Below are 17699 nucleotides of genomic sequence, written 5' to 3'. Positions count from 1 at the left end.
TTTTATCTAATTATCAGCAGCTCATGCACATATAAATTATATTTTCAATATCTTTTTCATTAACTTGAATTTGCAATACCTTTTCAAATGACTTTTCATTTCAGAGCTAATACCAAGAAATATAGCAAGATATGGTTAATGTTCATCAGAAGTGAAGAAAAGTTTGATATTGTTGATAATATACTACCCCCACATCAAGTACTTCAATCAAGTATTTTATTTTCTGTAATTATATCACATGTCATCATAAGTGTGGCTCCTGAAATGATTTAGCTCTCCCTTGATAATTTTTCAAACCTTTTCTTTCTGTGCAAATATGTATTATAACAAATTACTTTTGAAAAAACTAGCTGTTTAAGCCAGCTTCAAGCAGAGCAATAAAGAAATACATGACTAGTGAAATGAACAGATCATCAACCAAGATTTATACTTAGAATATGTATCAGTCTGAGTTCTCTAGAGAAATAGAAATAATAGGAGATTTATCATAAGGAATTATAGATGCTCAGAAGTCTCAGGATCTACCCCCATAAAAGAAAAAACGTTTTTTCTGTCAATTCCCTAAAGACTCGATTTTTCCAAAGTAACCTGTTGCCTGTCGAAGGGCAGGGTAAAAATGATTTGAAATAGCTTAGGACATTTGATCATTCAGAGAAAAGTTTCTAAGCCCATTAAAATTTATAGAAACTATTTTCACAGAAAAACGGGAAAAGTAGGTATAGAATTATTATTTCCCTAGGCTTTTAAGAATGAAACAGAATATTTACAAAGAGCAGTAGATGTTTTCATTTGAACTACGAGTATTGGCCTTCCACCTTTCACTGAGTCATCTAATGCCATGACTGAACTTTCTTCCAAGTGGGTCTCTGAGAAATTCTCTTGTATTTGCCAGAGGGCACTACTAATGATGCCTATTTCCTCTGAAAGTCACCCTTACCTTTGTATTTTTCCATAAATGACAAATCAGTCTTTTAGCCAATTCTTGACTGTGACTGTCTTTACTGTGTTCACAAAGGCAAACGTTGGCATAACATATATTATAAAATATATTAAAGGTGTGCTCAGTGGGGACTAGAGGTGGTCATTAGGAAGCTTCTGCTTGGAATTTTTGTCTCAGAACACATGCTTGAAGCTGTGATTTAGATATTTTATAGACCATAACTGCTACTAAGACAATCTTCAACAACAGACGTTAATTTCCATCCCGTATGTTGGCTTCCATTTAGATATTGTATATATGTACTAGGTATTATTTGAAAAATAATTTAATCATTAAATATTTGTGAGCATGTGAGTAGATACTATTAGACAGATTTGAACCCTGTCCTTAAAGAAATAATAGTAATAACAACAATATTACCTATAAAAAGAAAAACTATGACAACTATCTGTTATGCTGTGCTAAGTGCTTTACACATATTATTTAATTTGTGCAATAATCAGGTTAAGTGTTATATGTAATATCATAGTGTATTATATTCATATTTTGCAAATGAGTAAACTGAAGCTTAAAGAGGTCTATAACCCACCTAAGTTGCATAAATAGCAAGAGAAAGATGAAAACTCAGTTTTGATCTTTGATGAAAAACTTATGCTCTAATTCATGATATACTGCTGCCTCCTTGGGGTTTATATCTAGGGTATAATAAGCAGACATAAGTAAATATGTAATTGATTCTATTTTAGAAGTATGTGCTTTTGGTTTTTTAAAAGGGCCCAATTTTTATCATTATGCTACATCTCCAGCTGCCACATCACCATCAGCCAGCACCAGGTAGTGCCCTGGAGGTCAGGATGAAACATTTGTTTTCAGGGAAATGAAAAATAAACTCGTTATAAGCTACTGTCAAAGCAAAAGCTGCATCAAAGTCAAACAGGTAAGGAAGACTTTACTCAAGTCTATTGCAATAAGAGGGAGAGCCAGAAATCACTCTGTGCTCAACTCTACTGAAATACAGGGTGGGAGGATTTTTAAGCATTGAGGTGAAAGGGGGGAACATAGGCTACCTGTGTCTGCTAATTGGCCTCACAAAGAAACAGCAAAATGTCTCTTATCTTCATGACAGGAGACAGTTTTACAACTTAGAGCCCGGTGCCCATTGAAATGAAGCACTCACTCTCCCACAGAGACTGAGAGATAGGGTCGCTATTTTCCCTAATGATAACATTTCAAAGGAATGGCTCTAGGTCCTTGAGAAAGATACTCCTGGAGGGTAGTAAAACTGATAAGAGATGCTTAAAAATTTACATCTCAAGTAGCAGACAAGAAGAATTTGCAATTATAAGGTATCTGAAATAAATACTCTTTAAAAAGGGAGGAGAGGAACCTCTGTGATTTGGCCATCTAGATTCTTTAGGGGTAGGGAGTCAGAGGGAGATCAGAACTTAAAGGCCAGACGAAGACTGTCTGAAGTTTAATCAAGCTAAGGGACATGTTAAGACTGTCTTGGTTGCTACAAAGCCAGTGCATAACACAAAATATGTATTTATAAATAAAGAGTTACATATTTTCCTCACTTTTTTCTCAAAATTCCCATTCCTCTTTAAAATTTGTTCCACTTATGTGAGCTTCAATTTGTATTTTTAGTCATTTCTTCTCACTCTTGCAGCCCTAGATATTAATTGGCAATTCACCTCTTATTCTTAAGTTTCCCCAGAATGTTTTGGTCTGAGTTTGCAGCAGCAACAAAACAACTTGCCATCAAAGCCCCAGCTGGAACCCTGAGGCTAGTTAGTTTCTTTCAAGTACTTCCCATCTTTCTCTGTATTCCTTGACTTTCTAGTGCCCTTGATCTAAAACCCATATTGCAAACTCTTTCATCTAATTTATATCTTCCCCTTCTCAGACTTATCATTCTGTATCTAATTCTACTTCTACCTCTTTACTGTAACTACATAGAAACCCATCCTATTTCAAAGAAACTTCTTTATAATATGCAACATCTTTACTATTTCCCTTTACTTCTTCATGCTAACTACGTTTTTCTCCTCTAATAATACCATTTTGCTTAAACAGCCCTCAAAAGAAGCTTTAATTCTCTGTATTTTTGAGGAGGTATGTTCATCTTTCTCATGTTTACCCACTGCAGTTTCATTGTCATTATACTTGATACTCATCCAAAAAGTCCTCCATATTTAAGTCCCTAAAAACTGAACTATACTCTGTGCTCATCTTCATCACTGTCGTCAGCTCACCTCTACTCCTTTATGCCACATTTAGTGAGGGCTTTGGTATCTGGATTGTAATCTTTCCTTCGACCAATTCCTGTCACTATTCTGAAAGACAGTGTTCATGTGGGCAGCCATCTGAGAAACTTCTGTCCCACTCCCCTCGAACAAAACACTTTTGAGGTCCATATTCCAGGCCTTGTCATCTTCCAAAACTCATTTTCTCACCCGAAATTTGAAAATATAATTCTCACAGCACAATCCTCTCTCTTTACACGTCTACTACTATCTCATCCCACTAAACCTTGATGGAACATTACACATTCTTTAATAAACTGACCCTAGGAACCAGCCTTTGTGGACATTAACACAGGTTAATTTCCTGTTATTCACACTTCTTCAAGGCCTGCTTTATAAATCTCTATCTTTTGAGATATTACACACGGGTACAAATCACAGCTTCTCTGATTGGTAATGTCATTTACTCCTTATGCCATTTATTTGTACTTTCTGACCTTCAGTTTTCTCATCTATAAAATTTTAAAAAATGAAAATATGCATGAAAAACTGCATTTTAAATGCTAAGCTCATATCTGGATCGCTATGCTATATCCATTATCAACCATTATTATTTCCAAAATGCATTTTCTCTGAAATTAAATGCAAGAGAAAAATATAATAGCTAGTTTTCACTACAAAGCTGTGGTTTTCAACCACAATTGAGTGTTCCACATTATTGAACAATGCTTATTCTTTTTCTCATTTGTCTCTCTTTATCGTTTTTATTTATAGCTATTCAAAGTTGTACCAATCTTCTCAAGTTTTCTTTTTGCAACCACGTACCCTACTTTTGCACAAATCCTTCATGGAGAAAGTCTGATACAAAGTATCTGATTGATAAAATTCATTCAGACTCTTGAACCTTCTCCTAGGTTCATCTGTGCACTTCTTTGTAAAATCCAGTTTTAGCAAATACCTCACTAACTATGTTTAGCAAGAATCCTCTACCCCCAATATCTGCTCATCCTTGGTATCCACTGGGGTTCCTCATTCTCCACCATCTCATAAGTTATGTTTGATCACCCTAGCCTACCTCCAGCAAGAATCTTTCTAGGTCGATTTAGCCAGAACCCCCTGTACCCCTGATGCTTCCTCTTAGTCATGTTTTATCCACAGACCCCCACCTTGCAACTTGGCTATAAATTCCCACTTGCCCATCCTTTATTAAGACTTGAGCCCAATCTCCCTCCCCTACTGCAAAATCCCATTTCAGAGGTCCATATACTTACCATGATGGTTTATAATAAAGACTTCCTTATTGTGCTTAACAAGCATCATTAAATAATCATTTAACAAACTAAAGGCTTCAGAGTGGGGTTATATCGGCTTATTTCCCATTCATCTATGAACGTATCTACTTTTGCACTTATCCAGGCATCCATTCATCCATCCTTCTGTGAGTTCAAGAAATATTTACTAAACATCCTGCTATGTGCCAGATACTGGGAATATAATAAAGAACAAAACAGAGAGTTCCTCTACTCTTCAGTCTTACAATCTAGCACAACAAACAGTCATTGAATAATTTATTGCAGCTTTTCCAAGTATTACAAAGAAGACAACAACTTTCCACAGCAATATAAAACATTTTTAATTCTGAATAATAATTGTCAGCTGAATCAAGGAGGAGATGAAGTGCATATGAACCAAGAGAATGACATGTACAAAGTCCTTAGGGATGTAATGAGCAATCAAAGACTAAAACCCAATGTGTCTGAATCACAAAGAATAAAGAAGGAAAGAACAAATGTTGCTGAAACTACCAACGATTCATCAAAGTTCTTTTCCTTATCTTCCACAGTATGTCAAGAATTGGTGGGTTCTTGATCTTGCTGACTTCAAGAATAAAGCCACGGACACTCGCGGTGAGTGTTAACAGTTCTTAAAGATGGTGTGTCCAGAGTTTGTTCCTTCTTAAGTTCCCATGTGTTCAGAGTTTCTTCTTTCTGGTGGGTTCATGGAAACTCCTTCTGGTGGGTTAGTGGTCTCACTGGCTTCAGGAGTGAAGCTGCAGACCTTTGCTGTCAGTGTTACAACTCATAAAAGCGGTGTGGACACAAAGAGAGAACCAGCAAAATTTATTGCACAAAAGAACAAACCTTTCACAGCATGGAAGGGGACCCCAGCAGCTTGTCACTACTAGCTCCAGCAACCTGCTTTTATTCCCTTATGTGACCCCACCCACATTCTGCTGATTGGTCCATTTTACAGAGAGCTGATTGGTTCATTTTACAGAGAGCTGATTGGTCCTTTTTGACAGGGTGCTGATTGGTGCATTTACAAACCTTGAACTAGACACAGAGCACTGATTGGTGCATTTACAATCCTTTAGCTAGACATAAAAGTTCTCCAAGTCCCCACTAGATTAGCTAGATTCAGAGTGCTGATTGGTGCATCCACTACCAGTGAGACATAAAAGTTCTCTAAGTCCCCACCCTACTTGGGAGCCCAGCTGGCTTTGCCTAGTGGATCCAGCGCTGGGGCTGCGTGCAGAGCTGCCCGCCAGTCCCACGCCAGCACCCACACTCCTCAGCCCTTGGGTGGTGGATGTGATGGGGCGCCCTGAAGCAGGGGGTGCTGCCTGTTGGGGAGGCTCGGACTGTGTGGGAGCCCACTGCGGGCTGTGGGGGCAGGCCTTGGGCGCAGCGGGTTGCAGGTCCTGAGCCCTGCCAAGGTGCTCAGTCCCTCACTGCCCAGGGCCGGCAGTGCTGGCTGGTAGCTCCCAAGTGGCGGCCCGCGGACCCCGCACACCCTGCACCCACTTGGAACTCCCGCTGGCCCGTGAGCGCCACGCGCAGCCCCTGTTCCTGCTCGTGCCTCTCCACAGCTCTGCGCAAGCAGAGGGACCCGGCTCTGGCCTTGGCCAGCCAAAAGAGGGGCTCCCATAGTGCAGCGGTGGGCTGAAGGGCTCCTCAAGCACGGCCAGAGTGGACTGCCAGGCCCAGGAGGCGCCAAGAGCGAGCGAGGGCGGCTAGCAGGTTGTCATCTCTTAATAGTTGCTGGAAATATGGCTGTCCAAATGCATTACATTTCCCAGCCTTCCTTGCAATGAAGTGTGCCTTGTAACTAAGTTCTTTCCATTGTAGTGAGAATAGAAATATGTTCCACTTCCTTGCTTCACTCATGAAGCATATCCATGCGTGCTTATTTATGCTCTTTCTCTTTCAGGATGATTGTTGGGCCATGCTCAGAATGACCTTGGAAACTAAGTATTAGCGATTGCAGATCTCATCAGTTTGTGTCCCAGTGTGGAGCCAAGTACTTGTTTATCTGAAACATCTACCCTAAACTTTTATAAGATAAAGAAATAATTTTCTACTATTTGAACCCTTACTTTTTGGGAGATTTCTTTGTTATAATGGTTCAGTCTACTGTAATCGTAAAAGTGAGGAATTTTATGCAGAGCCTTGGAGACCATAATAAGAATTTGAAGTAACTGATCGAAATAAAAAAGAGGGAAAAGTCAGTGATATCTTGTATGTTCCCAGCTGGAGCAATTGCATGGAAATGATTGTGCAATTTGCTAAGATGGGAAACACTAGAGGAGCAGGTCTAAAGAGCAATTTCACCAGTTCAGTTTTACACAGACTGAATTTAAGATGCCTGTGAATAATTCAAAAATAGATGTCTAGTTGGTACAGTTATTTAGTTGTGGAACTCAGAAAAGAGATTCCAGCTGGAAATAAAACTGAGAGTGGCAGATACTGAAGAAAACTGATGTCACGGGGATGCATGAGATGAGCTCTTAACATAAAACATTTATCTCACTGTGTAGTAAATAGAAATTTATGTTTTCATTTTCAGTCTTTTTCTACTAATAGATATTTCTGGAGCTACGTAATTCATGAAATACCTTTTTGTTCCAATTAATCCCTCAAAGATAGACACTGTGACAATCCATTTCTATAAGTATACCAATATCTATTATTAATTTATTAATTTAACATATTATCCTTCTACTTTAAAACATGAACAGCATCAGAATTACACTTTACTTCCAACTCTTAATTGAGTTATAGGAATCCAGTGATTGTACCAATCTATTCTCATATATTCAGTTGCTACCACAACCTCACCAACAAGCTTCTTGCCTTTTATCTTTGCAGCTAAGCTTTAGCATTTCATAGTTTTTATTATATGCATAATATTGATCTGAAATACATCAAGTCATTCTTTTTCACTTGAGCAACTGGTCTTCAGATGTTTAGTGCACAGTGTCCCATCTATGGGGAAAGAGAAATAACCAGTCATTTAGTGAGTGTCTACTGTGTGCCATGCATAGCACTAGGTACTTGAAGCATATTATCTCTTTTTATGTCAGCAAGTCTCACTGGAGTTGAACACATTTTAGTTCCAAGTCACCTGGCAAGTGCAGTGGTACAATTTTAGCTCACTGCAGCCTCCAACTCCTGGCATCAAACAATCCTCCCACCTCGGCCTCCCAACGTGCTAGAATTACAGATGTGAACTACTGTCCAGCCTTATTTTATACTTTGAATAGGACACACCAAGGTCAAATTTCATCAGCCAAAGCATCTCTGTCACAGACTAAGCACCAAAATAGGACTTAGTCATGATGAACTCCAACCCTACACATACTTTGAAGAGTATTATAAGTAATAACAAACTCCTGAAAACATAAAATGGGGATTGAAAACTTGTAGGGGAAGGAAAGGGAGGTGGGAAAATAGAGAGTTCGAGGCGCTGGTGAAGTTATAAATCAGACTCCTGGACTTCTGATAGTGTTGGTATGTGGAAATATGAGAATTAGACTCTTTGTATACAATTTCCTACTTAACCATGTGTTTGTCAAGTAGGATCTTCAAATATTAACATGTCCATATCTAAACTGTATTCCTACCTCCAATCCCCAAACCGTTTTTTTCCCCATCTTAGTAAATGTTATTATTCTGTGTTGTTACTCAGGTAAAAAACTTACAAGTCTACACTTTAAACAAAAAGTAACTCAAAATGGATAACAGATTTAAATATAAAATGCAAAACTGTAGAGCTTTGAGAGGAAAACATAAGAGAAAACCCACATGACCTTAGGCTTGGTGATGAGTTTTTACATACACCAAAAACATGAAAGAAAAACTTGATGTTAGACTTTTAAATTTAAAAAGTCTGCTCTGCAGAAGACACTTAGGAGAATAATAAAACAACAGACTGAGAGGAAATATTTTAAAAATACGTATCTAATAAAGGACATCTATCCAAAATATACAAATGACTCTCATATCCAAAATATACAAAAAAGAGACAAAATTGAACAATAAGGAAACAACTGAATTTAAAAAGAGGCAAAATATTTTAACAGAGACATCAAGAAGATAGGCATATGATAGATAAGCAGATTTTTAAATGCTCACTATCACTTTTCTGTAGGAAATCCAAATTAAAACAATGAGATACCACTGCACACCTCAAAGAAAAACTATGATTGAAAAAATTGACAATACAGGAGTTCCTCCTTAACCACGGTTTCACTTTTCACTGTTTCAGAGATCAGAAAATATTAAAGGTAAAAATTCTCGAAATAAACTATTTATAAGTTTTAAATTGCATCCCATTCTGAGTAGCATGATAAAATTTCGCACCTGCCCTCCTGTGACCTTAATCATCCTTTTGTCCACTGTATCCACACTGGGTACACCATCTGCCTGTTAGTCACTTAGTTGCCATCTTGATTTTCAGATTGACTGTCACAGTATCACAGTGCTTATGTGATCAAGTAACCTTATTTGACTCAATAATGGCCCCAAGGCACAAAAGTAGTGATACTGGCAATTCAGATATGCCAAAGAGAAGCCATAATGTGCTTTGTTGAAATGAAAGCATTAAGTACTTGGCTTAATAACAAAGGAAAAATATTGTGTGCTGAATTTGCTAAGAGCTACAGCACAATAAGATATTTTGAGAGACAGCAGTCACATAACTTCAATTATAGTATATTGATATAATTGTTTTAGTATTATTGTTATAATCTCTTACTGTGCCCAATTTATAAATTAAACTTTGTCATAGGTATGTATGTATAGGAAAAAACATAAAAAGGGTTCAATACTATCTGAGGCTGCAAGCATCCACTGGGGGCCTTGGAACATATCCCTCAGGACTTTAATGGGGGACTGTGGTACTCATTGCTGATGAAGAAGCAGAGTGATAGAATTCTCATTCATTGTTGATTAAAATGCTTACATGTTTTAAAAGAAAACTCAAATGTATTTCTCTTATACAGACTGTTTTTAAGATTCTTACATATTACTATAGCAACTCATTTTGGAAATCAAAATTTATATACTAGGTACTCTGAGTCTAAACAATACTACAAAATAAAATTGAACTCCACAAGCATACATTCCAAAATATTTATTTTTCTAAATATTCCTGTAAGAAACTATGACGTATTAAGACAACCTTTTGATTTTTCATATTTATGCTCTTACAGTTCATGACAAACAGGCATCACATTTTATTGAGAAATATTCAGTTGCCTTTCTGTCTTCTCACTTATACAAGTGAATTTTATGTAGGTGATTTTTTCCTCTAAAAAACGAATTTATTTAAACTTTAGTTTCCTTATTTATCTTTCAGCTATTCTTGGGTTTTTTCTATAATTTTAATACAAAATTGTCACTAAGAATATTTTAATGGTAGATTGGTGGTACACTGCTTAACTACTAACAGCAAACTGCAGCCACCCCAGATACATAAGACACATGGTACATTTCTTCATGGTTCAATCTGCTGAACTATGCAACCATCATAGTATTGTTTGTTTTATTGTAAAAAAAAATAAATAAAATAATAAAATAAAAATTAAATCATTTGTGAAAAGTAAAAACATTATCTCTAACTTAACAACTTCCTTTTTCCCCAGATATAATCTTGGCCTTGCCCATATGCATTTATATTTCAAATAGTTGAAAGCATAAAAGTTATTGCATAAATGTTTCATTGCTATTCATATTCCTGATTTGTTTCAGCCAGTATCTGGATACAGTCATGTATTGCTTATCAATGAGGACGTATTCTGGAAATGCGTTGTTAGGTAATTTCATCATTGGGTGAACATCATTGTGTACTTACACAAACCTAGATAGTATAGCCTACTACACACCTAGACTATACGGTATAGCTTATTGCTCCTAGGCTACAAACCTGTACAGCATGTTACTGTCCTGAATACCATCGGCAAAATTGTAACATAGAGTAGTATCTGTGTAACAAAACATATCTAAACACAGAAAAGGTTCAGTAAAAATACAGTATTATAATCTCATGAACCTGCTGTGGTAAACATGGTCGGTTATTGGCTGAAACATCCTTATGTGGCATATAACTGAAATTTTCATTTCAATAAAACAACACGCATCCCAGCACTTCCCTGATTTTGGAAAGGAACATGAAGACTGTTAGAGGCAGCACCCCTGGAGATTCACTGAAGGATGAGAAAATTTGAATGGCTGGGAAAGGAGGGCACTGTCTTGTAGGAAGTAGGCAGCGTTGTTGAAAAATTAGGCCTCTTAAAAATATTCTTTCATTCATTTATTTCATTTTTATATTTTAATAGTATTCCAAAAAGCATTCCTGAAATACTTTTAAATGTATCATTTTTAGTGGAATGAATACTGTTACATTTCTAATTTATTTTAGAATAATTGCTAATATATCATTTGCACAATTAACAAAAAAGCTCTTAGAAGAGAACTGGAAAAAATATGAGATAATGAATAAAAACTAAAAATTGTGAGTGAAAATTTTTCTTAATATGATTTCGAATCCTTCTGCCTCTTCACAATTTCAATGTTAAATAGAGTGTACTGACTCTTCCTTAATTTTCAAAAGTCACACATGATACAAAAATAGTTTTTCTAAGAATTCAGATTTAATGGTTCCTTGAATGGAGTAAACCTATCTCCACTGATATGTCTACAAAAAAAGTGTATCTGTATTAGCTCTTAACTTTCTGTTGAAATTTTATTTTATTGAAAATAGTGCATTCTTAATGAATGCTGGCTTTAATTATCTATGGCATTTAAATTTATTCTGCCAGTCAATAAACAATTTCATTGAACATCTATTATATGACTGGTATGATATCAGATATTGGAATATTTAAAAAAAAGAATGAAACATGGTCATTGCTTTCATGAAACCCATTCTCCATTGAGCAGACAGTTATTTTAGCAGGGAAGTTACTTTAAGTGCAGAGATCTGAATATTGTGCCAAAGGAACCTGAAAGACATGAGCTCCCTTCTTATTGCTACTGGGATAGTTAGAAAATGCTAACTTGCATAGGTGATATCTGAACAGTCTTAAAAGATAAGAACTAGTTTGATACACAAGGAAGAAGGAATTTTTCTCCTTCTCCCTCATTTTTCATATCCAATCTATCAGGAAGTCTCCTTGATTTTTACCTCCTACACGTTTTTGGAATCTTCCACTTCTCACCGTCTCCAATCTGACCACTGTCATTCAGGTTACCATTATCTCTCTACCAGACCAATGCAACAGCACACTACTGTTTCTCAGTGCATTAATTCACTCATCCCTCTCTAAACTATTCTCCAGAATACAGTCAAATCCGATTATGTAATGTGTACCCGTCTGTGCTTAATCCCCTTTGAGGGCATCCACTGATGTTAGGATTAATATCAGTATTTTTAACCTGGATACCTGTACTCTGTATCTATGCCTGTCCTGTGCCTACAAGTTCAACTTCAGTACCCGCCACCTTCCCCACTTTATCTCTGTGTTCCATCCACACAAGTTTTCCCTCTGTTCCCTTTTTCAGGAATGTCCATTCCTCCATTTCTTACCTAGTTAATTTCCATTTATTTCTCCTATTTTAATCCTTTCTGACTACCATCTCCTCCTCCCAGGATTGATCAAAAACCTTTTACAGACTTTCTTATGGTGTCATATTATTTTCTTTCAAAGTACTTATCTCTGTTTTAAATTTTGCATTCATTACAGTGATTGTTCAATATCTTCCTCCCCCACCTTCTATGTCATAAATTCGTTTCGAGGAATAATAACTGCATAGTGTCATTCAATAATATTTGTGTTGAATCAACCAATGAATAAATGAGGAAAATAACATGCTTACTTTGGGGAGAAGGAAGCATGAACAATTTCAGACTCTCAAAAGAGCCTAAGTCTGGGATATAATAGACATTCAATGCAAGTGGAGTATAGGGTTCTACTGGAAAGTCAGTCCAGAATAACAAGAGACAGGACTAAAGGAATAGCTTGAAAACATGCTATTAAAAGGCTTAGTGTTCCAGAATCAGTTCATATCTTATATAATGGAGATGAACAGAGGTTTAACTCAGGGAAGCAATCAACTCTGTCTTGGGTTTTGGCATTGTAATTCTGGTGATACAATAAAGGATGAACTGGAGTGGGCAGAAATTACTGGGATGGAGATCATTTAGAAGATTATTGCAAGAGATGATGTGGACAACAGAACAGAAGCAAAGGTGGAAAAAGGAATCCTGTATTTATAGATACCTCTAAGGTAAAATTAGCATCACCTGACAGTATGTTGATTGTTGGGTGTGAGAGAGGGAAGGCTTCTAGATAGGGGAACTAGATATATACCCTCTCCAGCAGCCAAGATAGATATCTGTGTGGTGAGAGTAACTTCTCATTCTGACATGCCAAGCTGAAGGTTCATGTAGTGTATCTAATGCACTTATTCAATAGCAATATTTGGACATATGGAGCTGGAGGTGATAGGTATAAATCTTCAGAATGCAAGGTGGTAGTTGAAAAGAAAGTGGATTAATTTAATCAAGGAAATCACCTAGAATTACATGAGCAAATTAAAAGAAATAGAGAAGAATTTGATGAAATAACAGCTTGAAAGTTTTTAAAGCCGAATGAGGTCCAGGAAAAATCCTGGTCTAGAAAGAAAGAAGTCTACAGGCAGTGCTCTACTGTGTGAAAGGCTGATGAGAAAGCAAACATATATAACACTGAGAATGGACTTTGGATTTGCAATTAAGGAGATATTAGTACTTTCAGCAAAAACAATTTCAGAACAGTAAGTATTGATGTGGATTATTATGCATTGAAGGACGAAGTTAAGACACTAGAGACAGTCATGTAGTTTGCTCTTTCAAAATGTCAGTGAAGAGGGAGAGAGACTACGGTAATGACTTAAGGAAAGAGCAGATCAATAAAATATTTTATTTGTTTGTTATTTTTAAAACATCATCATCATGCACAAATATGTCATGCCTAAAAGGAAAGGGTGACTAGTAATATCAGATTAAAGGAAAACAAGCAAAAATTGTGGAATATTCTTAGTGCTTCTGTTTGATAAGATTTTTATGACTTGACATGGGAAGTGACACCAGAACTCATTCATTTATTTAGTCACATATATATAATGTATTTTACACATGTATATACATTATAAAAGCGTCTCTGTCTCCTTAAGAACCTTACAATCTCATTAAAGAAAGAACATGAAGTAATAGGGAATAATACAAACTTGATTCATTAATTTAGCAAATAATAGCAATTCCTATCAGTCAAACATTTTGGAAGATGCAAAGACTATAGAAAAGAGCATGCCCTATATGTTTCTGACATTTGTGAAGCTTACATTGACCATCGAAAATGAAAGAAAAAGTAGATTTTGGGGTTCTTACAAAGGTGCTTTCTTGCATAGACAGTTGAGTTGTTCAATTTGGTGTTCCTAGGGTGAAGAAAAGGCGATCGCTGGAGAGTTCTATTTAGGCACCTGAATAAACCTCTATTATATTGATTTCAACACTCCAGGAGATGGGAGGAAGAATTCAATAAGAAAACCTTAAGATCAAGTAAATTAAAACACTGTCTCATCTCTTGATAGAAAAATGTCTATTATAGGAAATCAAGCTGCCATCTTAATGTCAGTGATAGAATAACAGGATGAAAAATTAAAACTAAACACTCTGTTATCATTTGACACCTGTACTCTAGGTTAATGAGGCAAAAATTTTGATATGCATATACAATTTTTTAATTTGTTCTAATGTGGGATATCATCATTTGTGATAGCCTGATATTTATATCTTAATTATAAAATATGTTCTCACTTGTTCTTCTCCAGCCCTGTCATGAGTAGACTATTTTGTCTCCTAAAACACATAAGCCTCTGATCCTAGAGGTGATGTAGATTACCTTCTTACTCCATATCACCACTTGTAGACCACTGTTTATTTTGCTTTTCTAAAAAATACCAGCTGTCAAATATCTGGTTGAATCATTCTTCCTATTTCATGTCTTAATTATGCACACTTCCAAATCCTTTCACACTCTGACTTTAAAGTTATGAATATAAGTCAAAACAACTCTGGCAAATATGCTGCATTTCCTTATTTCATTTATTTTCCCATGATGCCAGATGATTATTCATACCTTCTTTCTGCTCAAACCTCCAACATACCTTCCTTTCTCCTTTCTCTCAGGTACTTAACATCTTTTCTCTTATTTGTAAACCAAAAATAAAATTCTAAGCCCTCCAACCAACTGATGGATGCTCCCCTCAGTCAAGGGCATTCCAAAATTAACCAAAAAACTAGTTTAGGTCATGATGGAAGCAGGGGTAGGATATGCGTCATTATATCCTCCTTTCTTTGGAATTCAGGCACAGCTGATCAGCATAAACATTAAAACAGAGATATTAAGACTGAAGAAAACAGACTTTCTGTAGCAATAAGATACCAAATTCCAGGCTGACTCTAGTAGAACATTACATGACAGATAGAAAGCTCTGAAAGACATTGAAGCATTTTACCCTAAAATATATTTCTTTGACATATTTTGAAATGGCTCTGCAAAACTGTCTTTTATGGAGAAAAAGATTTATATTATATAGAGAATACCTATTCCTTTCCAGGTCTTTTCCCTGGTCCAGGAGAGAATTAACTAAGAGCCTGGCACCTCTTTTGGTCTGATAAGGGCTCTGAAGCCTGTTACCTGGAGGCTTCATCTGTATGGTAAAACCATGGTCTCTGCAAGCCCTTTTCTTAACCCCAAAATTCCTTTCTACTGATTCCAGTTCTTTAGATGATAACTCTTTCAACCAATTGCCAATCAGAAAATCTTTGAATCCACCTATGATCTGGAAGCCCCTGTTTCCAGTTGTGCCCCATTACCAGACCAAACTAATGTACATCTTACGTGTATTAACTGATGTCCTATGTCTCCCCAAAATGTATGAAAGCAATCTGGAACCCAACCACATTGGGCACATGTTTACAGGATCTCCTAGGACTGTGTCACTGGCCATTGGTCACTCATATTTGGCTCAGAATAAATCTCTTCAAATATTTTACAGAGTTTGACTCTTTTCATCAACATATTTCATAAAGAAAAGAGAAGCAATCCAAACAGAACTTCCATGAACTTCTATTATCTTTTCTACTTACTCCCATTGTACTCATTTGTATTCTATTTTTCTCTCCAATTGTAAAGGTAACTTATTTGAGAGCCTACCTACTGCCAACTTCTCAGTTTGGGCGCTGAATTTCACCTCCTCTTACCTACTCAAAGAACTTACTTTTGAAATTATACCCTTTCTCTCATTATCAGTTTTTTCCCTTAATCTCTACTGGATTTTACTATTCTGATACAATCATGCTGTAATATTTTCTGTTAAAAATAACACCTCCCTAGATTCCATATATTCTAACTACCACTCTATTTTTGATTACTTTTATAACACTCCTTTAAAAAGTTGTTCAAATTTGCAAACTTCACCTTTTTACTCCCCATATCTATTTGAACCTATCCCAATTAGACTTTCCCCACTGAACACCTTCACATTGCTGAACGTAATAATTAATCTCTTCTTACTCAACCCTTAGCAGTATTTGGCATTGTTAATCACTGCACTCTGTTTGAAAAAGTCTTCATTTGACTTCTGGGATACCCAGACCCACTGATTTTCTTCATACCTCGCCCATCATTCTTTATTTGCCCCCTTTGCTGCATCCTTTCCTTCTGTCCACACTGTAAATGTTGATATCCCCAATGGCTCAGTTTTTGGACTGCTTTCTACCCATGCTTATTCCTTCACATACTATTTGTACATTAATGAATCCCTAATTCTTACCTTCAGCCCACATTTCCCACCCCACATTCCTTACATTTTATCTAGTTCTACATCTTTACCTGGATTTGTAATGTGTCTCATATTTACAGATCTATGACAAAATTCTTCATTCCATTCACCTGAGACTTGTTATGAATTTAAAGTGAGATTAGTAAATATAATATTTCCATTTTCTTACAAGTTAAAGTTAACGCAGTTCAGGTTTTGAGTAGGGAAAGATTTGAATTTAACTAGAATGTGCTTTTCTAAAAAGTTAACAAGAAACAAAAGAGGCCAAGGCAGTTTAAGCGGTATGTGTCGTGTGATCCTGACCCACAAGCCTTTGATCAGTTGACCCTTGGCTGTCTCTCTGACCTCATTTTCTACCACTGTCTCCCTGTCCACACCTCTCCTGCCATTCTGGTTCCCTTGCACTTTTCAATCTCTGAGTCTTTGGACCTGCTGTGCCTTCTTCTCTGAATACTTTTATCCCAAATAGTCACATGACTTGCTTCTCTACTTTACACCTCTACTCAAAAGGTGCATCTCAGAAAGAACTTCCCTCATCAATTGATCTGAAATAACATCTTCTATCACTCACTGTCCTCTCATTCTATTTTATTTTCTGTTACAGCATTTATAGCTATCTACTATAGTCTATACTTATTTCCTTCCACACCTTTAAGCATATATGGACATGAGGACAGAGATTTAGTTTCTCTTATTTATCTAGAATTTAGACAGCACATGCTACATAGCTGAGACTCAGTATTTGTTGAATAAATAAATGTTTACTTAAAATATCTAGTATGTGGGAACAACTCAGATGTTACTGATTTGATCATAGTATTAATATTCTTACAGAAATATCTATGGCATTTTCTGCTTAATAACAACAGAAACTTCACATAGTATGCTTAAAGAAGCATATGGAAAATAAGCATCATTCTGATTACCATCATTAATCATGAAGAAAAGTAACATTTGAAAACTGGGACGTTATCAAGGTATATTTTCAGTTTCATATGCCCTAATATTTTGACTAACTACAAAGAAACAAAAAGGGAGTTAAAATTATCAGTTTTTTTCTTTCTGATCATTCTAGTTTGCTTCTGCAGATCTATTATAGACATTGAAAAGAACTTTAAAAGGTGGAGGTAGAGGTTAAACTCAATAATCTCTACAATGCTTTTCATGATCCAAATTGAAGCACATTGTACTACCAAGCCTATTGGGTTATGTCTATTTTTCTCAAATTGCTGCCTTGCATGCTCTTCCTTATCTCCAATGGAGCTGTGTAATGCTAAAGAATTCATGCTTTCAGATAGATATAGAGCAATAAAATCTCCTATAAAAGTCAAAGTTACATTTTTT

General features: G+C 36.2%; 1 non-coding gene across 1 annotated transcript; it reads right to left on the bottom strand.

Moving 5' to 3' along the window:
- Positions 1-9935: 9935 nt before the first annotated feature.
- On the bottom strand, positions 9936-10003 carry LOC123573804 (small nucleolar RNA SNORD77). Its single transcript, XR_006698536.1, has one exon. It is a non-coding gene; the product is annotated as a small nucleolar RNA SNORD77 (small nucleolar RNA).
- Positions 10004-17699: the final 7696 nt, after the last annotated feature.

The sequence above is a fragment of the Macaca fascicularis genome, chromosome 5, assembly GCF_037993035.2.
Source record: "Macaca fascicularis isolate 582-1 chromosome 5, T2T-MFA8v1.1".
Taxonomy (NCBI): Eukaryota; Metazoa; Chordata; class Mammalia; order Primates; family Cercopithecidae; genus Macaca; species Macaca fascicularis.
This window is presented reverse-complemented; position numbering and strand designations above follow the sequence as displayed.